Below are 25,076 nucleotides of genomic sequence, written 5' to 3'. Positions count from 1 at the left end.
TACCTTCGTGTTGCTTTACAAATCACATAAATCCATTGTGGGGTGGGCATTCCCAAAAAGCAAATAATCTTCCTAATGCTTCACCAAGCTGCAGTGTGGGGGATGCAATCAGTGCAGGGAAATATTTGTTTGTTAAGCAATTTCAATGGGACGTTCCAGGGAGACAGTTCCATTGGTCTTAGGTTTTGTAGGAACTTTAAGAGGGTGTCTCTAGAACCCAAAATGTTGGTCCAAAGCTGACCTGACAGATGAGTCCCTTACTGCCCGGGCTGTGTGTTCAGGTTTCCCTCCAAACTGAACTCGTTTGCTCGCTGTAGTCGTAGAAACTCCACTCAGAAGAGAGAGGGAGTGAGTTGCTTGTGTGCATTTCCTTTGCATCTTAACGCGCTTTGCTCTGAAGATTTCCCAGGGCCGAAGTTTAAACTTCTCACTTTCGCTTGCTTCCAAAAAAGACCCTCTGCAACCAAACAGCACCCGCCTGCTCCACCTCCTGCCCAGGCAGCAAACGATGCTGCGCGCCTAATGGGTTAAATGCAAACATTCCTAGCCGGGGGCTTGCATTATGCCCTCGGCTATTCACTCCTGCGCCGAGCAGGCTTGCACGCGAAAACACCCAGCTCTGCAGTTGGTAAGCCCGTGAGAAACAGTTCCTCAGCAAACGCACACAAGGCAGGCATTGTGCCTGACCGAGGAGGCAAGGACAAATATTGCAACGGCTTTATTAGAGAGGCGAGCCCCAGTGCAAACGGCTAACGTGGGTCTCGCGTGCAGGCTTTTTTTTAAGATGCACGGGAGCCCGGGCTCCTGGAGTGTGGTTACGGAGGAAGGCGCTGGCTGCACCGCGAGCCGCTAAGGAGGAGCGGGAGCGGAGCATCTAGCCAGGCGGTGTGCGCGCCGCGAGGAAGAGAGGGAGCGGCGGGTCCATAAATGCCCTGGTGAACTTTGCATATATTAGTTGACATCAGTGTGAGTGGGGCTGCCAGCCCCTGGCTCCCCCCCTCTCTCCCTCCGCCTCCCCCTGATGGGAAGAGTGGGAGCGCTCCTGGTAGCAGCTGCCGGGCTGCTCCGGGCTGCAAGGCAGCGAGAGGAGGGACGGGGACGACTTCAGTCCCGGCAACTCGCCGCCGCCGCCGCCGCCGCCCACCGGGATCCTGCGGGGAGCCTCGCGCGTGGGAGACCGGGGTGGCCGAGAAGCGGGGGACTCGTGTGAGCTGAGCCGGAGCAAGGTGGGCAAGTGAGTTACTGCCCCCCCCGCCCCCGAAGAGTAAGAGCGAGCCATCCTGTGTGTGTGTGTGTGTGTGTGTGTGTGTGAGTGAAAAATGAGAGGGGTGTGTGTGTGTGTGTGTGAGTGAAAAGGGAGAGGGGTGTGTGTGTGTGTGTGTGTGTGAGTGAAAAGGGGGGTGTGTGAGTGAAAAGGGAGGGTGTGTGTGTGTGTGAGTGAAAAGGGAGAGGGGTGTGTGTGTGTGGGGGGTATAGTTGCAAACTTTAGCAAGTTCAGGGCGTGCGGGGGTGGGGTAAATGGGAACGGGGGCGGGGGGGGGAGCCGTGCCTAGGAGAGAGGATGGCAAAGCCGCGGGGCGGGGGGGTCTTTGGAGAACAGCTATTGTGTAGCTTCACCTCCTCCTCGCTCCGGCTGCCGCAGCAACAGGGGTCGGTGCGAGGCGATTCGCGGCGCCCCGGGGAAGGGGAGGCGAGGTGCTGGGGAGCTGCCTTGTACCTGGCGTGTGTGTGTGTGTGTGTGTGTGTCCGGGTTGTGCGGTCCCTTTTCACACACACACACACCCCGGGGGCTGTAGAGCGAAGGGCGGGAGGTGGGGGTTGGAAATGAACTAGGAGAGGCGGCTGTGGAGGCGATTTATTTTTTCTCCCCCTAAATCCACTCACCGGGGCTGCACAGACCGGGAGGGGTGTGTGTGTGTGTGTGTAGGGGGGGGGTGCAGTATCTTGGAGGAAAAGGGGATGAATGATTCTCCCCCCCCCCATGGTAATTTGTCTTTGTGGTAGGGGTGGCCCATTAACGTTCAGCTCACGTCCTGATGAAGATCAAAAGCGGAGGGGGAGAGGGAACCAGAGAGCCTTGTACGGCTCCTTGGTTTCATGTATTGTCGGAAATTTAGGTGGTGGAGGCGGAAGGGGGGGGGACCTAAAACACATTTTTGCCGAGCCAACGCATACACACCCACCCACCCAAAGTTGCAGATCTGTATTTTCCGGCAGTTCCCACCTGCCACAGGGTGCTGCCTGGGAGCGTGAGTACCCAGACGGTGTTAGTTTCCTTAAAGAAAACAAACAAAGGGAGGGGGGAGTGTGAGGATGTTTTAAAGGGGTTGTCAAGTCCGCATTACTCCGTTATTAAATCTGCCCCTTTATTTATGGGCTTAGATCGCTGCTGGGAAGTAACTGGGGAGAAGTACACTTGTATGGTTCCTTGTACACTGTTCGCTCTGTTCGGGTTTTTAAATTAGTTCCTGCACTTAAAAAAAACAACCCTGCAAGCATGTGAGATTCCCAGCTCCTGATCTCTCTCTGTTTTGTGTGAGTGTGTGGGGGGCTCCTGGTGAAATTTAAGCTTGCACTAAACAAGAATGCCCACGCCTTTGTTTAATATCTTTGTTTGCCTAAACTCTTGTTTGGGCTGCAGTGGATTTGATCTCAGCGCCTTTGGGTGGATTCAGATCCAAGCGGATACCCTGGGCCGATTGCTCTGCAAACAGGAGAGAAACCAACTAAAAGCTAAAAGTTATAACAGGGCTGAGATTCTTCCCCCATCTCAGTATTTGTTTACTGAACGGATGGCAAATGTTGTTATTGCTGTTTTCAGTAGAAAAGCTGGGCGAATAAAGGCAAGAAGGAGGGAGACCGCATAGATGGAACAAACGACTGTTCCTACAGAGAAGCGCTAACTTGGCTATATGCCTGATTTATAAGGTACCCAAGGGAGAAAACGCTAGTCAAAAACTGCAGAGAGAAAGGGGGTGGCAAGAAGGAAAATCCTGCTGATATTTAACCAGATTACTCAGGGTTTTAAAATAGCTTCTTCTTTTTTTCTTAACAGCTGCTTGAATCATGCATGTTTTTCTTCTTCTAAACCCTCCGACTAAAACTTTTTCCAAATTACATTGAGTGATGCATAAAGCAGATTCCAGTAGGGAACCTTTGCAGTGCATGTTAGGCCTTATGCTGTTTTAGAGGGGGGCGATTTCCCCCTTTCCCTTTTTCTATCCTTAAAGAGATTAATGTTTTTTGTCCTCAGCCTGTCAGGGACGTGTTAATCCCGAAGTGGTCCAGGGGCTGCTGCCATACAAAATGTGGGTCTTGGCTTTGTTTGTTGTCCCACCCTCCTGTTGTTAGGTTGGGGCAATTGACAAGGCGTTTGCCCTCGTATGACCCCTAGGAAGCGCTCACCAGAGAGGAGGAAGGGTGCTAGCTGGAGAGAGTTCAGATCAGAAGACAAAAGCTTGAAGCGGGGGCCCTGGGCAAAGGGGAATGGGCAGGGGGAATGACTTGTAGCAAGGTGGCCCCCTCCGTTTATTATACACAGCCTCAGCCTCAAAAAGATAGCACGGGGATGGGTGTATTGGAAATGCCCAAAGATTGATAGACAATGCGGGTGTCTTGGAGAAAATGAAACAAGGGCTTAATTTCAAAAGGTCTCTGAGGGTCTTGCCTGACCTGCCTTTCGCTCCACGTGGTGAGCTGGGGCGCCGCTCCCGCAGTCTTTACTCAGGTATTGCTCCCATTTAAGTCACTTTACATTGAAGCAGGATCGGACCACAGGCCCCTTAGTAACAGGGAGGAAATGTTACTGAAGAATACCGCTGAAGGGTTTTCCGTTTTAAAAGGATCTTGCCTGGCAAATTGCAGCCAGTTTTTAAACGAGGTTACAGCAGTGCTAGATAGCCCTGATTAATAGTCTCTCTTTAGAGCACCGAGCAGCAATGTTAGGGTTAAATGAGAGCATTTGCATGATCATGTTTTACAGTACTGAAAATAACGGCATGTCATCCAAAGTTTTGTCTGGAGTCTAGGTGTTGATTTGTTGTTGGGCAAAAGGGGGCAGTATCAAACAATGCTACAAAGAAATCTACTCTTTGGAACTGTGCCTTTGAGTTTCTGCCTTGGGTATTAACATTTCATTTGCCGTTCCTACCAGGACCTGGTAATGTAGGGTTTGATCCTGCAGCCCTTACTCAGGTGATTAGTTCCACTAATGGTCATCAGGACTAGTTCCCCGAGTAAAAGTTACACGATCAAAGGCCTCATTGTTAGATCTCCCCAAAGGAAGAGTATTTGAAGCATGAAGTAGCAAGCTTATGACTACCTTGGTTTGTAACATGCCTAAATTTCTCCAGTGAAATGTTTTGGTTAAAAATAATACCATATGGTTGCAAAGCCACCTTTCTTCCTATTAAGAAGGCTGACAACTGTGAAAAATACCAGCTACAGGGGCCCTGTCCTGCTCCTATTGAAGTCCATGGCAAGGCAAAACTCCCATTGATCTCAATCAGCAGGATCAAGCCCTAGGTTTGGACCGCAGTTAATGAAAATTACTTGGAGGGCATTTATATCACTACTTTTCATACAAGAAAGAGAAATGGACATTTTGTTCTGTCCTTTGCTTCCTAGGAGAACTAATTTATTTTCAGCCTAGGGAAATATATTGATCAGGCATGCAGAAATTTTTTAAGAAGTGCATTACAAACTTAACCTTTTCTTTACTCACATAGTTGGAATCTTTATATGATTTTACATATCTTTTGCTATAAAACTGAATGTGACATATTTCAGTGTTAAAGGAACGCTACCAGTATAAAGGCATAAGTTGGCAAATACACATTTATCTGTTACTAGGACTTTCTGATTATTAAAAGTGACAAACACATCCAAATGTACGTCACTGTTTTTCTTTTTGTTTAATTTTTGCATTTCCCTCAATTTGGACAAAGAAAAAAATCAATCAAGCTAGTTTCACGTAACTGGTTCCAAGGTTCATGAGGCTGCACTGTTTGGGTTTCCAATAATGAAGAGGAATGTTTATTTCTTAAAAAAAAAATCTTAGAAATGATTCCATGATTTGTATCAATCTTTGGTTCGAGAGAGTTGTTTTCACAAAAAAAATTGGGCCAAGTTTAAATTGACAATCTGCCTTTAATATTTCTCTTATGTTTCTTAAGACTTGCTTTACAAATGAAGAAGCACAAAATACAGTAGTTTGATACATTTTAATAAAAAGTGGAGGTTGTTATTTAAAATCAAGTACAGATAAGATTGGAGATTGGAAAGCTTCTCTCAGGTTAAAGTTTTCCCCTGTGCCCCATTCAGCACCTAAATTCCATGAAGATCTCAAAATATTACTTAAGAGATACATATTTTGCTGACCCTCTGTGCAGTGGTGAATTTGCAGTATTCCAACTCGCATTATTCTGATTTACTGCAAGAGACTATCTCAAAGTGTTACAGCACAGTTCAGCTGGCCCGACTGTAACATTTAACATGATTGTGAAGATTGCATTCTAGAATATCTAGCCAGTAGTGGGAACAAAATACCAGGTTTTTTGTTTTTTTTTTATGTTTCCCTTCTAAGAAAAAACAAACATGCTTATACAGCAAGGTGTGATATAATGGCATGTGGATATATTGTTGTTCCGGGCTCCCTTCTCTTTCTTTCTTGGCAGCTACATATTGGTTTGATAGATGCATTCAATCTCTCTTTCTTTAATCAAAATTCTCATTAGCCTTCATGGGAGTATTACCTGAGTAAGGAAAGATTTCTACAGCTTTCTGGGTCTGGGACAATGTCTTCCTATTTTTGTGGACAGTGCCTTGCACATTCTGGATACTGGTGGAAGAGTGGGGGGTTTACCTTGGTTATAATTTCACTGTCATGTAGAGTACTCTATCCTCATTGTTTCCCTCTATCCCAGGTTCAGGCCCTATAACCAAGTCCAGCCAAGTTCTTACGCACCCATGTAACTTTAAGCATGTAAGAAATCCCATTGACTTCAGTGAGATTGCCCACAGGCTCAGAGCTAACTATGTGCTTCAATGCTTTACTGGACTGGGTCTATGTCAGACACTGGGAGAAAGAAATGAGCAAATTTCAATGACCATATAAATTATTCTGTGCTTTTAACAAACTTCCCTTGACCAGTGTGTAAACATTGATGGGTTGGATCTGTTACATTGTTCTGGAACGTGTGTCTATGATCTATATGATTTTTTTTTCATAGCTGTATAAATCTGTGGGGTAATTATGCATGGAATATGTTACCAACTTATAGAATGTGACCCTGATCCAGCAATGGGACTGCTCACGTGGTTAAAGTTAATCAGGTGCTTAAGTGTTTTGTTGGATAAAGGCCTATGTATTTTTTATTTATTTTAGTGAGCTTTAAATGAGATCTCAAGCAATCATGCCGACTGCTAGGCTTAATTCCCAAATCGATTGTGACCACACTGCGCGTTTATAATAAGACTGTGTAATTTCTGATTGGTTTTTCATTAAGTAGCGGTTTGCAGAATGAGCAAGGATTCCCCCCCTCCCCGTGTCATACAGCTGACTAAATGCCTATATACTTGCTAGGTTCAAAATATAATTACTTTGACTGTAAGATTATTGGAAGGAGGCAAAAGAAATTGATTCCCAATGCAATGTGCCAGTTACAAAGGTTCAAGTTTATCCATTCTGCAGCAACATTCCTGTTCATGTGACTAGCTGGAATGCAACAGCTTACAATTCAGATATTTTGTTGAGTTTCAAGGGCTTGATCTTGCTTTTAGATCACTGAGACAGTTTCAAAAATTTGGAATAGTGTGTTATGATTGGATCTTTCAAGGTGCCGATGGGCCCTCCTTTACTGGTGGTGTAGGTGTCTCTGAGTTTAGCACCAAGTACAATCAGGCTCTTGGCATAGTTGCTGCTTACGGCCTTGCTCATTTGAGCAGTCCACTGAAGCTTATAGCTCCTGTGAGTAAAGTAGGATGACCAGATGTCCCGATTTTATAGGGACAGTCCCAATTTTTGGGTCTTTTTCTTATATAGGCTCCTATTACCCTCCACCCCCTGTCCTGATTTTTCACATTTGCTGTCTGGTCACCCTAGAGTAAAGACTTCAGGACTTGGCCCTAAGTGGGTGATCCACAAGTAGTTTTCTATTCTCAAAAACATTCTTAAAAAAAACTCGGTTAGAATAGAAGCGTGTGGCTTTAGCAAAATGCATTTGCTATGTGCTGAAAACAGGTGGATCTGAAGTCAGTTTATTCAATGTAATTTATTCCAGACCACTTTCTGTAATAATTTATGCTTCCTAAGATGTGTATTGTGTAGCCAAGAGGGAACTGTGTCTGGCTACATGGGATTTTACATGTCTTTTATATCTAACACAGATTCAGATGCAAAATCCGGCTCTGTGAGAGATCATGTGAATTTGTGAAACTCCCTGGAGGAGTTGTGGTGCACGTATCAGTGAATGAACTACATCCATTCATAGACTTAAAGTGGTGGTGTTGTTTTTTAAGCTGTGATAGATGTAATATGTTCCATGTGCTTCATTTTAATAGTAATATTTTCATTTTAATAATTAATCCAAAGATAATGCAAGGTACGCAAAAATTTATAAGTAGCTTTAATTTTACTTAATGTTTTCGGAACATAACAGAGTGGAAGTTGCTTATATGTTACCAAAAGTGTTCTAACATATTGGTCAAATAGTGGTTTCTATGAAATGACCATAATAGTTATTAATGGCACCAGGGTAGATACCTGTCTTAGGGAACCGCTCGGAGGACAGAAAACAAACTGGTTGAATAACAGGTTTCCTAATAAAGGAGGATCAGAATTTTACAAAATCCTCATTTCTGCAGCTGGATTTGTACACTGGATCTCGGTGCTTGTGTAGAGTAACTTCAAGGGATTCTGAGTGAGCACAGGGGGCTGCCCATACTGGGATCAGTGCATAGGATTGGGATCTAAGTCTGGGAATACTTTGGGATGCTTGAAAACCGAGCGAGGCAGAGACAATGTGAACTTGAAACCGAGACCGTGCACCAGCAGCGCCCTGATCTGGTAGGTGTGGGAATGGAGTCTGATTAGGTGGTTCCTCAGATAGATAGCATATATTCTAAATTGGACAGAGTTAGAGCTGTGTGAATAATTTGATTCCTCAGTTTGGGAACTGACACCCCCCCCATACTCCCCCCCCAAAAAAAATGTTTTTTCTGGTCAACCTGAAACTAGATTTTTTTTTAATTATTATTATTTTTTCTTGCCTATATGAAAGACAGGAGGTTGCTGAATAAGGATGGCCTCTTGTCCAGGTGTAATTGCTGTGCTGTTTCCAGGTCAGGCATAAATTGTTTAGATTGCAGTTTCAGCTAAAGAGTGCCGATTTGTCTCATAAAATGAAACGTTGGTCAAGGCTAGAGGCTCATTCTGGACAGATCATCTAGAAGGACCGATGCAACAGACACAGACACATGCAGAGACCTAATTGATCCTGTATGTATGAGGGGAGAAGAGAATTGTCCAGGTCTCAAAAGTTTGTTAAAGTGATCGCAGGTTCTCCTCCTACCCTACCTCCCTTTCTGTTATAAATGATAATGAGAGAGTTTTTTAATCAGCTGGATTATACAGGACCATCAATGAATGTCCTGTCAGTCCATGCAATGTTCCACAATGTGACCTTTCGAGGGTCCACTGTATATCTCATGCGTTTTTTTTTGTTTTTTTTTAAGTACGAGACTTGGCATTTGCCTGAAGTCTGATATGCTTATCCATAGTAAGGCAGCTCAACCATTATTTAATTACTTAGTAACTAAATATCTAAAATAAAAAATAATGAATTTAGTATTCTACATGTAGCCAGGAAATACCAGTGATGGTGAATGGGGAAGAAATACATTGGTAGCATGAAGTGGTCAAGGGGTATATATATGTACAGCACCTAGCACAGTCGCGTCCTGACTCATGGGGAGGCTCCTAGATGCTACCGCAATACCAATAATTAATAATGCTGTCTGACCTCCCATTGATGGTTCAAAAATCTAAGTGACTTGCCAAAGGACACAGTGAGTGACTGGCAGAGATGAGTTTAGACTCCAGAACGCATGATTCCTAGGCACCAGTTCAGGAAAGTACTTCAACAGGTACATATATAAGCATATACTTAAGTTCCATTGAGTTAGTGCTTCAGTTCAGTGCTTTCCTGAATCCGAGCCCTAGTCCTGTGCCTTTAAACAATGAACATGATCCTGCAAATACTTACTCACCCACATAATTCAGTTGAAATCAATAGGATTTTTACTTGAGAGAGAACTGCTTACCTAGGTAAACGTGTGCAGAATTGGGCCCAGTATTTCTGAAGTGGAACTGGATCATTCTTGATATATAAAGATTTAATTAAAATAAAAACAAGTAAATAACATCTTATTAAACTTAGCATGTCCTCCCTTAACCAACAGAAATTGTTTCCAGGAGAGTAATTTACCAGCTATCTGCTGTATTTGTCTAGGACTGTACATCATGGTGTTGCTAATGTGATGTGTTCCCTCTAATGCGTCTTTGAAATATTAAAACAACTTAGATTTGGAATGAGCTCTGTACACTTGCTTGTCTTTGGTTGCCTCATACAGCTGGGTTTTGCTGCGTTGCCTTTGAGAATGATGAGTTCATTATACTCTTGCAGTGTTAATGGCACTTCATTTTCCCTAAATTTCTTCTTCATATTTATTTATTGATTCTTCATTTGAACACAGTTTCACAGATGATGATGGTGCCTCAGATAATAGCTGGCGTGAGTTAATTTTAAGAAGGCCGAAGCTACAATGCCTTCCTTCCCCGCCAAGTATCACTGTGTAAAGTTCAGATGGTAAGGCATCCAAAAGGCTAAATCACTTAAAAAGACAGCTGGACAAAGTGATTGTTCTATTCTAGTTCGGTGTGCATAGGGGTGACAAATCTAAAATTGTTTATTGCAAACCCAGTGCCTGAATCTGCAAATGGCCCACATGACTAATACCCGTGAGCAATCGTGTTGACTTTATTGGGGCTACTTGTGTGAGTAAGGAATCCACGTGTGAATTGGGATTTGCAGGTGTTTACCATTAATAAACCTAGATAGCTGTTTTCATCAGTAGATCTTGCTGGGTATGGTTACACTGCAAATATACCCCCTGTGGCAGTGAGTCTCAGAACCCCAAGTGCACTGGCTTGTGCTATGGGCTAATAATAGCAGTGTAGACATTCCCGCTTGGGCTCTGAAACCCAGAAAGGGGGGTGGGTCTCTGAGACTGAGCTCCAGCCCAAGCGGGAATGTTTGCACTGCTATTTTTAGCTCCATAGTGCAAACCTGAGTCAGTTGACCTAGGCTCTGAGAGTCGCTGCTGTGCCTTTTTGTTGTTGCTGCAGTGGAGACGTACCCACTGTTACACCACACGTCTGATTCCTGAAATAATGTGCTTACCCCTCCCCTCCCCCCCGATAAATAACCTATAGCAGTGATTCTCAAACTGTGGGTTCGGACCCCAAAGTGGGTCATGAATCCATTTTAATGGGGTGACCAGTGCTGGTGTTAGATTTGCTCAGGGCCAGGGCTGAAGCAGATGCCTGAGCCTCACTGCCTGGGGCTGAAGCAGACGCCTGAGCCCCATGGCTTGGGCCGGTTCAGGCTTCGGTCCCTGCTCCTGGGGATGTGTAATAACTTTTTTTTTTTTTTTGGTTAGCAGGGGGTCACGGTGCAATGAAGTTTGAAAACCCCCGGCCTACAGTAAATTGCAGTGAGGGTGCTGGCAGTCAGGACTGAGGTGCAGTGGCAGATCTGTAGGAGGTGGGGAGGACTGGAATACCACAGAGCTGCAGGTCAAGACTGAGGGGTTTTAGCATAGCTGGGGGCAAGGTAAAGATTAGTACAACAACGAAGTTGTAAATCAAGATTGAGGCTTATTGGCACGGGAGGTCTAGGAATGGAACAGCAGGTCTGGACTAAGATTCAGAGGTATTTGCCTGGGGAAGAGCTGGAGTATCTCTGGGAAACCACCTTCTGTTATAGGATGGGATGTTCTGGGCTAGCGGAAAGTGTTGTAAATCAGGACTGGATTGTATCAGCAGAGCTTGACGTGGGGAAGTTTGAGAGCATCTGTTCCCAGCCATGGAAACGCACCCTCTTACTGAAGAGTACTCAAATACACACTCCGGAGAAGACATTTTAAACAAAAGTGTAAGATGAAGATTGAGTCTCAATGTCTAGCTAGCATGAGTCATGCTGCCGTAAGGCATGTTCATGCAAAAACTGACTCTTGTGAGTGGTCTGTCTTTATGCATGAAGTCTTATTCATTTCAATGAGACTACCAGTGAAGGAGATTTTACAGGATCAAGCAAAGTTATGAATCTAATACCAGGTTAGGTTGGTTGGGTTGGGTTGGCATAAACTGTGATAACTGCTATGCCTAAGGATTAGGACCTTTTAAGTAACAGTCTGTGTATTAAGTTCAGGAAGACACACCTCTACCCCGATATAGCGTGACCCGATATAACACGAATTTGGATATAATGCGGTAAAGCAGCGCTCCGGGGCGGGGGGGGGGGGGCTGTGCGCTCTGGCGGATCAAAGCAAGTTCGATATAATGCGGTTTCACCTATAATGCGGTAAGATTTTTTTGGCTCCCGAGGACAGTGTTATATCGGGGTAGAGGTATAGTCTCACTTAATGAAAACTTCTTGTTTTCTGGCAGCATGGTACTCTGACCTTTTACAGAGCTCTCAAAGGACTTGGAGATCCACGAACACTTTACAGACCAAATTCTTTTCTCATTTACTCTGGCATAACCCCCCTGGCATCTTGAGGTTGGACCAGAGTAACAGAGTACAGTTTGGCCTATAGTGTCACACAAATATGTCCTTAAAAAGTCTTTGGCTTATCTGTTACAGCGTTATATAGGGATGTCGTCAGGTCAAATTTGCCCTCCAAAATAAGGTTGTGTAAGAACAAGCCAATGGAAACAGGCTTTTTAAAAAGAGGTACAAGCACCACAAACATTTAAGCATGAGACCCAGTTCTGAAATGGATTAGAAGCAGAAGTGAAATGGATGAGTCTTGTTTGTTTCGCAGGCCAGACTGATGAACTGGAAGGGATGGTGGGGAATTAAGAGCCGCATTCTGCCATTCTTTCTTGGGTTGAGTTGTACTTTCATACACAAAGTAGACCAAATTAACTATTAAATGAGCTTAATGGAGCTACCCCAATTTATATCAGCTGAGGATCCGGCCCACTGATTCCAATGGGACTAGTAGCGTAGTAAAGCTCTTCTCAGCCTGAGTTAGGATAGCAGAAACCAAACCTAAATGAGCAGTGCAAAGTGTTGAAAATAAGGTTTCAACTCTTAAATTATTACAGATATAACTGTGTTATATGTAACATAAATGAGGGGCCTGATCCTGCATCTGTGGAACTCAATAATAAAGTGTCCAATGACTTAAATGAGAACAGGATTGGGCTCTTTTAAATGTGTGCAGCTCTTGGGGTTCTTACTTAGGCACTCCTTGCTTTTGAAATTGCAGTATTGTCTGAGTCAGGATGGCAGGATTTGATCCTGAATTTTTAACCTGAAAGGGTCTCTTTTAAAATGCAATGGCATAATTTAGATATCTCCAATTTGTTATAAATAGCAAAGCTAACGTGTTTCTCAGTTACAGTTGAGTTGATAGGTATGATTAAAAGGCAATAGATTGGGGGGAGTGGGGGGTGGGGGGAAATGCATGCTTATCACAGCCAGCCTTCCCAGATGACAAAGTAAGCACATTTGCTATTGAGGTGTAACTGAAAGCATTTTTGGAAATGTATTTCATGTGCTGCCTTAAAATGTTGCTTTCTGTTCTGACCCGTTTCTGGAACAGATTATCATGATTGTAGGAAGCACTTCAAAGCAGATTGGTGTAGGGAGATCTTTTCTGAAAATGGTGGTTTCTTTTATGAGACCAAAAGTTGCAAATCTGGCCACAATCTATGTTGGCTCAACTACAGCAGCATGTATTTGATAAAAAGGAGCTGCTGTTAATTTCCGATATGCAACAAAGCATTTTATATTAGCTAGCTCTTATATTTTTTTTTCTTTCATGGAGGGTTCCAGAAAACTGGGGTCCTCCCGCATTTTTTTCCTTTCAGAATGGGATTTCAGTATAGCAATGTAATGATGGACTACATGGTGTAAACAGTCAGGCAACCATCTAAAATGTTGGTGGCCAAATCTTGCCCAACTGAATGCTGCTTTAGCAACTTGCTAAAAGGCAGAGGACTGCACCAAATGGACCTAAAAGGGAGCAGCTGTAGCCATCCCTATTTCTGCATTGTTTTCTTCCCTACAGATTTAGCTGCATTTTACCCTTTATCAAGGCTTTTAAAAATGTTTTTCTAGAATCTGTCACCTGCAGGCTAAAGCCTGGGCATCTCTGGAAAAATGGAATCTTCTACATACCCACAAACATCACAGCTGGTTGGAAAGCAAACTGGGATGCTAGATGGGGAGGGCTCTGAGTTACTACAGAGAATTTTTGTCCTGGCTGGTGAGTCTTGGCTACATGCTCAAGGTCTAACTGATCACCATATTTGTGGTCGGGAAGGACTTTTCCAAACTCCCTGACTGGTATGAAACCAAGCAGTACCAGGATATTGAAATGTGCTAGCACTCCAGTAAATAGTTTGTTCATAAAGAACACTGGAATCAGATACAACTTCTCTGTGGTGGAGAGGGGGAAGGAAGTGCAGAGACGAGAGAGCGAAAGCAACTTTAAGGGAAAAACTCTCACCCTGCTTATGTTTAGCTATAGATTTAAAAGAGCGAGAAGAAGATACAGAAAGAATAGGTCAATACCTGCAATATGATTTCTGTATAGTGCCCTTACCACACTAAAACATCATAGCCATTATGTAGCACTTTACAAACGCCAGCAAAGGAAACCTCATTTTACAGATGGGGAAACGGAGGCACGTAGAGAAATTAAGTGACTTGTTCAAGGTCGTAGAAGGAGGCAGTGTCAAGGTCAGGATTAGCACACAGACGTTTCTGATTCCAGTACTCATCTTTAGAGAGACTTTCTGACACGCACCTCAGAAATCTGGCTAATTCTGCTTGTTGGTGTGCTGAGGCCTTGAGATATTTGCTCCTGATGATAGGGAAATATTTTTGCTGTGTAAAGTGAGCTCTAATATTATGCTGATAGGTGCCTTAGGGATGCTTACAATAACAAAATACATTTCACACTTGATCTTTAGGTTTTGTCCCACTATTCGCAGTGCCATCAAATTGCCATCTCTGAAAAATTACCTTCTCACCACTCTCCTGTTGGAGAAGTTAGGAAGCCATAGCTGGTGATGCCCCACAAGTCTGAAAAATGAGATGTAAACTGCCCTGGGTTAAGTGGTGATAGGATGTGTTTTAGAACACGTGTACTTGAGTGCCACACTCCAAGGATCCCATTCAGAATTGCCCTTGGTTTTTAAAGCCCTGCTTGGTTGTCGTCTCTACTTTCCTACTCATTTTAACACTTGTCCTGTTCTATCGAATCATACAGTCTGTCTTGAATGGAAGGTTTTTATTGAGGAAAACAGATACAACTACTGACCCAATGAAACAGACTTCCACAAAGCTTGAGTTTCAGCTTTGTCTCCTTGTTCACCAACAATCCCACCCTGTCTGGAACTCTCTACAGTACACAGTCATGTAATGACTGAATAATATGCTACAAGTAAACATAGAATCCAAGCACTCGTCTAGGAATGGCCAGCTCTCTGTCCCTTCCACTCTTGGTGCAAGAGCCCTTTCGGGATTGTGCTATATGGAAATTTTCTCTGCCTCCTCACTTCATCTGCTCTCTGTCCCATGCCAAATCTTGTCCTTACTTAAAACTCTTGATTTCTCTCTTGTTTAATTCTGTAACTTTATTCTTTAACTCTGTAAAACATCTTGGGATACGGTTTATATGAAAGATGCTGTAAAAATCAAGTTGTACTATACAAAAATATATTTAGTTATTTTAAAAAAATTGCAAATCACCTTTAAATACATTTACTACAAACAAATATAGCTACTCTGTTTTTCATTGCCTTCTCTTTCCCTCACAGAAAACTATTAGCCAAGTACCAATCTTGTGCAGTAAATTTGCCTGTTTTCAGTGAACATAAATTAATCTACTTAATGTGTAGAATGTTCCTTGCATCTACCCATAATTAAATCACATTTGTTCTTAGACACTCTTCATCTTCTGTAAACCTGCTTCCTGAGCAAATATTCCTTTCATTTGTAGAACAAACAGATCGGAAGGGCTGGAGTTGATTATTGCAGCATCCCCTTTCCCCTGTGTCTGCTTCATGTCCGTGCAACTGAGAAGTGTATGATATGCACTCACAGAGGACAGCAGCATTTTTGCAGTTTAATAATAATTCTGGTTAGTACTTACAATACTGTACCTTTCATTGGAGGATTGAGAGTTGAGCCACCCCCGCCCTTGGTGCTTGCAGAGTAGGGGAAGCTGCCACTGCACAACGTGTTGTCTCCAGTGCCAGTGGGATGTGCCTGTGTGGGGTAAGGCGGGAGCACCTCCCAACTATAGTACTGTGTATGGCCCCCCCAAAAAAATGTCCCTGGAACCTAACCCCTACATTTACGTTAAATCTTATGGGGAAATTGGATTCGCTTAACATCATTTCACTTAAAGTCGCATTTTTCAGGAACACAACTACAACGTTATGGGCTGGTCTACACTGGGGGGGTATCGATCTAAGATACGCAACTTCAGCTACGTGAATAGCGTAGCTGAGTCGAAGTATCTTAGATTGATTTACCTCGGGTCCTCACGGTGCGGGATCGACGTCCGCAGCTCCCTGTGTCAACTCCGCTACTGCTGTTCGCTCCGGTGGAGTTCTGGAGTCAATGGGAGCGTGTTCGGGGATCGATATATCGCATCTAGATGAGACGCGATATATCGATCCCCGAAAAATTGATCGCTACCCGCCGATACGGCGGGTAGTCTGGACGTACCCTAAGTGAGGAGTCACTGTACAGCACTTGAGCTAAAAGATGCCACACACAAGAATCTGTCAGATACTGTGATTTAGATACAACAGCTCCTTGAATCCTCTTTGTAATAGGTCAGGTTTGATTCCCAAACACCCATTTGTGCTCAAGATCCAAGAGACGATCCACACGCAGACAGCAGGACTTGCCCTGCTCTTACAGTCTTGTTTCTTTTCCTCTGGAGCTGTTTGCTCTGGCTGAGCCCAGCCAGATGATGGGCTGTAAAGGAGCAAAAAGTTTTGTTTAAACAAAACTATCTTCATTATCTATCAGTTGTGGCTGCTCTTTATGGAGCTGGGCTACTTCTCTGACATGCTTACTCCAGTGGCATCAATTAGAGCTGCTCCTCGATGGCTCTAACTTACCCCGGAGTTAGGATGGCGCAGGATCAGGGCGTTGTAACCAGCTCCAAGGGGAGGACAGATGGGATGGAGAATCGAGCCTTTTCTCTCTCTCTCTTTCTCTGCCTCAGTGCCCTCCCTCCCTCAGCAAAATAAGGATATGAATACTTCCTTTGTCTTGTTTATTGAAATCACAAAGTATTTTAGGGAAAGGAACTATATGTATATACAGCACAAAATGGGCCCGTTCTCAGTCGGGGCCTCTCTAGATGCTATTGTAATAAGTTCAAAAATCCAAGTGCTTCATGTTTTTTAAATGCTTTCTGTTTGCCTTTAGATACAAATCTTAGCTGTTTGAGGCATTTAATGGAAATTGTTTTAGCAGGACTACAGTACCACTGAGGGCCTGATCTGTGTTTATGTACAAGAGCACTAGGAGCCATACAATATGTTTGCAGCTCTAGCTTTTACTGCTCTGTGATGGGTGGAATTGATTTTAGAGTTAGGGGAGACTGATTCAAATGTTGCTTTATTGAGCTTGTTGGCAACTTTTACTAACAATGTTAAAAAGGCTAAATGCCGTGTACGTGTTAAACTGGACGTGGCCAGAACAAAATAATTTATCCCTACGTGAACAGTCATTTAATTCCTCCAGATTTGGTTGTGCATGGAGCTTTGAAGAAGTTGATTAAGATCATCTTTTACTGTAATATTATATCGTCATCCCACATGTGGAAAATATATCTGCCTGGAGAACGCAACATCTGGCAATTACACTACAAGGTAACTTCATATAGATCTGTTAGCATACTGGACGAAGAGGAAGGATAGGCGCATCTGTCAAGCACAGGACTAGGAATCAGGAGACTTAGACCTGGATTCTGCATCTGGCCCTGGTTCTTCTTCAGGCTTGCTGTGTGATCGTGAGCAAGTGACTTAACCCTTCAGTGCCTCAGTTTCCCCCACAGTACAATAAACAATACCTGCCCGACAGCAGTGTTGTGAGGCTTACATCACTAGGATTTGTGAAGCACTATGAGAACTTGGCCTCAGATATACTATAGAAATGTAAAGTAAAAATATTGTTTATTATGTGTTCTGCTTGTAGTCTGGAAGTGTCAGTCAAGTATCCTTTATAGTTATTGCAAGATTTGGAGCATGTTAACAACAGTCAGGAAAGAGGGAGAATGGTGCTCTCTGGTGGTACAGAGCCCAGGAAGTCTGACTTTTAAACCCATGTCTACCAGCTACTCTGTCAGTTGCCTTGGACAAACAACTTAAGCTCTGTCTGCCCAGTTGGAATAATAATGTTGTGAGGATTCATCTGAGATTGTTTGTGAAGTGCTTTGAACCAGAAAAGTGCCATGTATTTAAAAATGCTTCCTGCCTCTATGTACGAATTGTATGCAGTTAAAATTTAAAAAAAACAAAACAAAACAAAAAACCAGAGTGTGATGTGCAGCTCCTGTTGGGTAATTTCCTCTTGGAATGACCCTTTTTTTAAATCAAAACAACAGAAAGGACAGATGTGTGCCATAAAAAAAAGATAAAAAGATGATTTAGTTAATTCTGGCTGTGCCATCTCTGAAATCCATATCACCAAAGATCTACTTACAGCGCCCCCAGATTCGCACCAAGTCTTGCTGCTTGTAACTCCGTTCACGTCATTGCCCCAAATTACTTGCAGAACAACTGGCATTAGCCATCCTTATTTTCTTTGGAGGGAGAAGTGTGCGTTCCCCGTTCTTAGACTCCTCCACACCTGCGGTTCTGGTAACAAGGAGTGAGTCATTGGACACATCCAGTGCTTCTAATGGCTTTGGATCTAGTGACCTGTGCCAACTTAAAAAAAACAGAACAAACAAAGCCCCTGAGGGTGTGATAATTTGAATTATTTCCCTTCAGCTCTTCCTTTCTGAGAGTAGAAATCCAGCTTGCATACGTAGTTTGTGAACTGGAAACAAGCTGCTGACTCTGTTGGCCGTGATCCTCAACCCTTTGGTGATCAGAATGAAAGTGAGAGCTCTCTAGTGTATGAAGTCTCATATGCTAGCCTTCTTGCCTCTTTTCAGGCTGAAAAGATTATAAAAGTGTTGCCAAGCCTCTCTTTTCAGTGGCTCCATGTTCCCATGATACCCCATCTCACTTGACTTTGAAGTGGGCTGCCATGAGGATGTTTCCCATTCACGGCTCTGCAAGTGCTCTCTGCAAAGGTCCAACTGGCTTTAAAGTTTCCATGAACGTTGTTAGTCGGCCCTACCTTTGATGTGGACTTTAAAATACCAGAGACAAATAGTCCTGTTCCCCAGGAACAGAACTGTGCCTGTGTTATACCAGACTAAATGGTCATAATGACCGTAACATCTCTGAATTACCTAAGGGCTTCTTGCTATGGGCCTGATCCTGAGCCCTTTGCGGTCAATGGGAGGAGGCATCTTTCCAGGAGTCCAAAGGGCTCTGGATCAGGCTCTTAATCAAACTCCTTTGAAACATCCTTTTTCCACCTTCCACTGACGCATAGGTGCAATACTGGAGAACACAGCCTTGTATTTCAAAATGGCAGGTACTTTTTCTGGGACAACCAGTTTACAGTTTTGTTTTCATTTAATATGGTCTGATAGTGAATTTACATTGGTTTTCATAGATAACCACATCGGATGTAGTAATCGAGGGGTGTTGTGTTTTTTTTTTGACAGAAGGTGGCTATACAGATGTTGTGCAACTAAATCTGGGGCCAGCAGCATGTTGTAGCTTTAAGCGAGCGATTCCACCCAAACCATTATGTATGTATGTGTGTATTTATTTATGTAGCCAAGTGAGAACTGCACATCTGGTGCAATACAGCTGGAGCACACGTCGGTAAGGGCTGGGTGCCTTACTCCTGGGGATGGATGTATTGCTTTATGTGCTGTCCACCTGCGTTTGAGCGTTTCACTTGGCTGTGCTAAACTTTGGTTAAGGTTGAAAATATGCAAATTTGTTCATTTAATGCCGTGGACAGATTTATGGGGTCTTGTTGGTGTGAAAAAATCTATAATGTGCTAGGATTTTTATGCCTCACCCATTGCATGGCCTCTGATTGTAGTAGAGCTGTGTGCTTGTCGGCTGCAGAATGGAATGTTACACATGCTCAAGAAAGACAAATCTGTGGTGTTTTGCCCTCTGCTGGTAGCAGCCTTGGGGGATAATCATAATGCTACTGCCTCTGATGGGGAGCTTTCCTTTAGCAAAATGTCTGGGCCTCGCTTTTCCAGAGGGGAGAAGGGGCAGGAGAGTCAACAGGGTAGCTCATTGTTCACAGTATCTAGAAACTGTGGAGGTGGTGGCATGCTGGGTTTCTTGTATGGGTGATGGGTTTGGATTCTGCTGGGTGGGGAAGAGAGGAGCTCCCTTGTTTCTCTTTCTCTCTCTCACAGAGACACACAGCAAAACCCAAACAAACGCTATCCAGCTATTTCTTCTGCGGGCTGCTAAGTTATTTGGACGTGCTTTCTCCTGCTGGCTGGAAATGGGCGGCGTTCCTCACTGCCTTACGCTCTTTCCCTTCCGTCCGCACTGCTGGAAGCAGGCAAGCTCCGGTCTCCTGTCCTGGCTGCTGATAGGGGAAGCACCTGCTGGGCAGGGCGCAGCAGGATTCTCTCTCCTTTCCTGCAGTGATGCTGCTGCTGCTTGCCCCTGTATGTCCCATCCGGAAGCTGATGTTCTCTAGCACTGGGGCATTCTCCTTCCTGCTCTGCCTGCTGCGTGTGTCTGGTTCAGGGCCTAAGGTGCTACCTCCAGGGTGGATTTGATTTAAATCACTAGTCAGGAAGACTCAATTTAATCATAATTTTCTACATAAAAATGCATTCTTGTTGGGTTTATAACCTTAATACATATTCTTCACAACTTAGAGATAGATGTAGGTTTCATTTTTTAAAGGGGTACACACTGTTATTTTGAAAACTTTTCAGATTAGTTTTACAGCTATATCAGAAAATGAATGATTGTTTGGATATTTCATTTACCAAAGGTAATTTAAGCAGACAGTTCACCTCCCAATGACTTCAGAAATATCTCCAGTTCAACAGGTTAATCATTAATATTTGGAGGATTTTCTTGCCATGCTGTATTAGGAAGAGAATATCACCAGACAGATAATTTAAATTGTTTTATTTAAGTAAAACTACAACGTTAAGTATTCTGGATTTTTTTCCCTTCAACAGCAAACATAATATTTTAACAAAACAAGCATATGTTCCTCACTTCTCACATTTATCTCCAGACTTCTTCTCCTTGTCCAGATCTATTCCGCCCCCAACAACCTTTTATTCATTGAACTTTTTGAAACTTTGCACGTTTAGAGAGGCTAAGGGATTGACTCTGTGTACACAAATTTGCAGAGGGACAATAGAGTTGAGGTCTGTTATTTCTCACATCTATAAATTATTTATTTAAAAACATTTTTACTGTTAACAAGCATGTTACCTCTGGAGACACAAATCCCCAGTTTAAGAACTGCAAAACTAAGCATCTCTGATGGTATCTTCTAGACTGAGCACTGAGTCCCATTGGGTAGATAGAACGATTAATCTAAATAATCTGTACAGAAGCCTGTGGAACCCCATAAGATTGGATCCCTAATCCATGAACTATTGGAACTCATTTACAAACCTTTTCTTAAACATTACATGAATATATTGTCTCGTACTATAGAATTAGAATTTATAATCCCTATTCCACAGTGATATATTTGAGCTACAATGTATCTTAATTAAAATGATCTTTAGATAGGTTTTTTTCCTCAAAAAGCATTTTATCAAAAAATCAGTTTTTGTTTTTTTTTAAATATCCACCCTGGCTGCCTCCAACCTCACTGGCAGGATGTGCTTTAGGGAGAGCAGCAAATAGGGTGTCAGGCCCCTAGGCAGCGCTGTGCTTGCCTGCTTCCTCACTTCATTCACTGCAGCAGTGTGTTTTTGAGCTCTGGCACTCCTGTTGGCTGGCTGAAGAGAGGCTGGGAGCTGCGTGGGCTTGCGGACTGAACTAGCCACTGAACTCTACTGGTGGTCCTGGCTTGGGTCCCATTGCCAAGGCAGGAAGCCCACTCTGCCACTGCTCGTGTCACATTGGTTCTGTGCCTAACCAGAAGTCTCCTGGTCTGCCTAACCGTCCAGGCATTGTGAACTGTCGGCTGCTATCCTAGTATGCTGAACTCCTCAAGCTTTCAATGACCTGTTTTCAGCTTAATGCTAATGGAGGCCAGAGGTACAAGAAGGGGAGGAGGGGTAGCCCTGTCCTCCCCGCCCCCCTACCTCCTTGGCCCATGACCAGGCCAAATATGAGTGGCATTGTGACCCCGGTGCCAAGTTGCAATGCCACTTTTGCAGCCCTTCTGGTGGCCATGGGCATTGGGAGCCCCTGGCCCGCAGGAGGGTGGGAGGAGTAGAGCTAGGCGTTTGGTGCTTCCTGGGGAAGCAGAGAAGGAGAGCTAGGATGGGGTCTGAGGAACCCAGCACTGCCTGGCCCCTGGTGGGGAAGGTGTTCTTCAGCCCGACCGCCTCTCTGGATAAGAGCTCCAGGCTAGGTGGGGAGAGCTCGGAGCTGAGTATGGGGCAACAGGAGGGGCGTGTGTGTGGATCTAGGTATGGGGAGGAGACCCTGGGTCTAGGTGCAGGGGCTGAGAGACCTCAGGAGTGGGTATGGGGGAGCAGTAAGGGAACATCTGGGTGTGGGACAGCAGGGAGGGAGAAGTGGGTCGAGCTGGGTGCAGGTCAGTGGAGGGAGAGCGGTGGGCCCCCTCCTTAGGAAAATTCTGGTTGTCCCCCTGATGGGAGCTAAAGCCTTGCTTGTGAAATAGAGGATCTATCCCTTTGTGCCACTTGAACATAGTCTTTGTCATTTAGCCCTCTGTAGAGCTGCCTGTTTTACTGAGGGTGGGAAGGGAATTATTATTAGTCATTCACTCAACAAACATTTGTGGTTGGTGTGTGTGTTTTGGGGTTTTTTTGTGCCTTGCAGATTTTCATATGTAGTGGGACCCACTTAGGCCATGTTTAGACTATGAAACTAGGTCTTGTTTAAAAAATGTGTTAACTACCATATTTTAAAACATCCGTGTAAACAGGGTTTAACCCGTGGGTCGACCACAACCAGCTAACGCATTTTCACAGGCGTTAAACCATGTCTACACTACTGATTTTAAAAACATGTTAACTAACATGTTTTTCATCACAACCTGTTTTCCTCATCTAGACAGTTTTGCAGCAAACTCAAATGTGGGGGAAAGTGTTTATGGTGAAGTTGAAAGAAAGCTCCCAAATTGCTCCATGTAAATTGCAATTCTGGCTAAAACGATACCCCCACTTGGAGAGTGGGCTTTCTGTGATGTAACTACTTCGCTGGGAAAGGGTTTCACTCGGAAACCCTGAGGAACGTCAATGTAACATACAGCACAGAGAGAATTTCTGCTTTCCTCTCTCCGTGTGCAGACTGAGCTGTGTGGAGTATGTTTGACCTTTCAGTCCCAAAAAGGATTATCAGAGAATCATAAAATAATTGGTAAAACTCTGAGCTGTTCACCCATGCAATTCATCCCCCTGCTAAGGCAGGATTGTTCCCTACAGTGCATTTTCTAGTGTTAGTTTTAAATGATTGAGCTTCTATCAGGTCACTTGGGAGATTATTCAGCAGTCTAGCAGATCTCGCCGTTAGTGAGCTTCGTTGGACATTCAGCCTAAACTTTCCTTTTCTTAATTTGTTCCTTCACTTCTTGTTACAGCTCTTTGGCCACCCTTTATAACTCTTTCCCCTTTTTGTATTTTTATACCCCTCAAATATTTGTAGATGGTTCTCTCATTACCCCGTCAGGAGTTTTATTTTTATAAATTGGTCCCTCTAGCTCACTAATAGTTTGTGCTGCTCTGAATTCCGTCCTGTAGATCTACATCTTTCTGACCAAATCCTGATTCTGTGAGGGCTCTCAAGCTCCCAGCACCTTCCAGGATCAGGCCAGCAGTGTGCCTTTTCCATAGCATACAGAATAAGAATGGAAATCGGGACTCTGAGCCAAACCCCTGCATCTGGGTACCTGTGATCTTTAGAAGTACTCAAAATCTAAACCCAGAACTAGTTCTGAGTATTGGAGGACATGTTGTAGTGAATCTAACCATCCCAGAATGGGATGCAAATGATCCAGGGTTTTTTATAGCCAGTTTGGGATGAATTGGGAAATGACCTTGGGAAAATTACTTAGCCTCTCTGACTCAGTTTCTCCATCTGTAAACTGAGGTTAATGATACTTACCCAGCTTTGTAACATTTTTGAGATTTATGGATGGTTAGTGCTAAGTACTGTTATTGCAACTGGCCCTTTATCTTTCTAATGGGTCCAACCAAAACACCAGGTCCGAAAGACTCTGTATTTTGGAGCAAGAGAGATCTGGATCCAAATTTTGAGCCCATTTCTTGATCACATGAGGACTGTCCCTTGTTTTAGACAACGTCAAGCAGAACGGTGACAGCAATCAACTGGCTGTTTTTGATATGAGTCTAGCAAAGAGGCATCAACCTAACGCTGTGCCATGACCCCAGTGTTGTGTTTTGTATGAATTGTTGTAAATAAAGAAAACATACCTTTGCAAAAAAGGAAACATTTTTACAGATGGCCAGAAAATACATTCAGCGCTAAACTTGTACTAAAAGTAAGAGAGGAGAAAAAGCATCACTGACTGTGTCTTTTTTCGGGTGTAACTCGCATTCATTTCATAAAAGTCCTGAATACATCGCTTACATTTTAATACCTGAATTTTAAGCCCAGCAGTCAGTGGAGTTTTTAGCACCAGCCTGAGAGCACTCTTAGTTGGCAGGCAGATGGTCCTTTCCCCTCTTTTACATTCTTTTAACGCAGTAACACTGCCAGTTGGGTGCTTGAAAGCCTCATTAATTTTCCTCACTGTTTGGCAATAAGACCTTACTTGTTCTTTGCTCTGTTCTGATTCTGAAACCTGTGCAGTTTTCCAATTGCTGTTACTTGTTGCTTTGATGTAGTGCTGGATTATTTGCCTTGCTGCAAAACCAAATGGTTACGTTGTTGAGTGATTTTTTTTTTCTTTTAGAAGCAAATGGGGATGTATTGCCAAAAGTACAAGTGTTTGAGTTTAAGAAGGGTGGGGATTTGGGGAGCGGTGCATGGTGGGGGTCAGGTGCCAAGAAAAGGATGAAAAATGAGAGACAGGCTGATATTAGACCAGCAAGTTCAAGAGGAGATTGTAGCATTCTGTGATTAACTCACCTGTCTTTTAGTCCAGTTAGGCCACCACTGGTGTTTCTTTCATCCCAGGTCTTTGGAGATGAATCATCTCAAAAAAATAAGTGTTTTTAGTGTGCATAACCTCTGGTTATTTCAGATGAAAGCTGCTTTTAAAGTGTGGTTCTGCTGTAATGGCAATGCAGAGCTGCATGTTGATTTGGTTCCCAGTGGCTCCTTATTTCATACACTCATTTTGCAAGCAAAAAGATGGGTTTTTATGCTAACAGCCCTGCAACCCCAACCTGAGACAGGTATGTTTAAAAATCAAGCTTTTTACTTTCATAAGGAAAGCAGAGATTCTTCGTGGCATTAAATTAATAAAACCTGTAGTATGTGTCGAGACAAAATCATTTTACTGAATCTAAAAAGAAGCATCCAC

At 43.7% G+C, this 25,076-nt stretch overlaps 1 protein-coding gene across 2 annotated transcripts in view; it reads left to right on the top strand.

The window, feature by feature from the left end:
* The first annotated feature begins 280 nt into the window (after positions 1-280).
* The window catches only part of SEMA5B (semaphorin 5B), a 343,951-nt gene continuing 319,155 nt past the window's right edge, over positions 281-25,076 (top strand). The window contains exon 1 of one of the 2 annotated variants that reach the window (XM_045032975.1): positions 281-628. The gene's annotated coding sequence lies outside the window, so the exon portion shown is untranslated. Of the gene's footprint in view, positions 629-1,152; positions 1,227-25,076 lie in introns of those variants that run through there. The other variant, XM_045032976.1, reaches the window with a different exon arrangement.

This window comes from Mauremys mutica, chromosome 10, assembly GCF_020497125.1.
Source record: "Mauremys mutica isolate MM-2020 ecotype Southern chromosome 10, ASM2049712v1, whole genome shotgun sequence".
Classification (NCBI taxonomy): domain Eukaryota; kingdom Metazoa; phylum Chordata; order Testudines; family Geoemydidae; genus Mauremys; species Mauremys mutica.
This window is presented reverse-complemented; position numbering and strand designations above follow the sequence as displayed.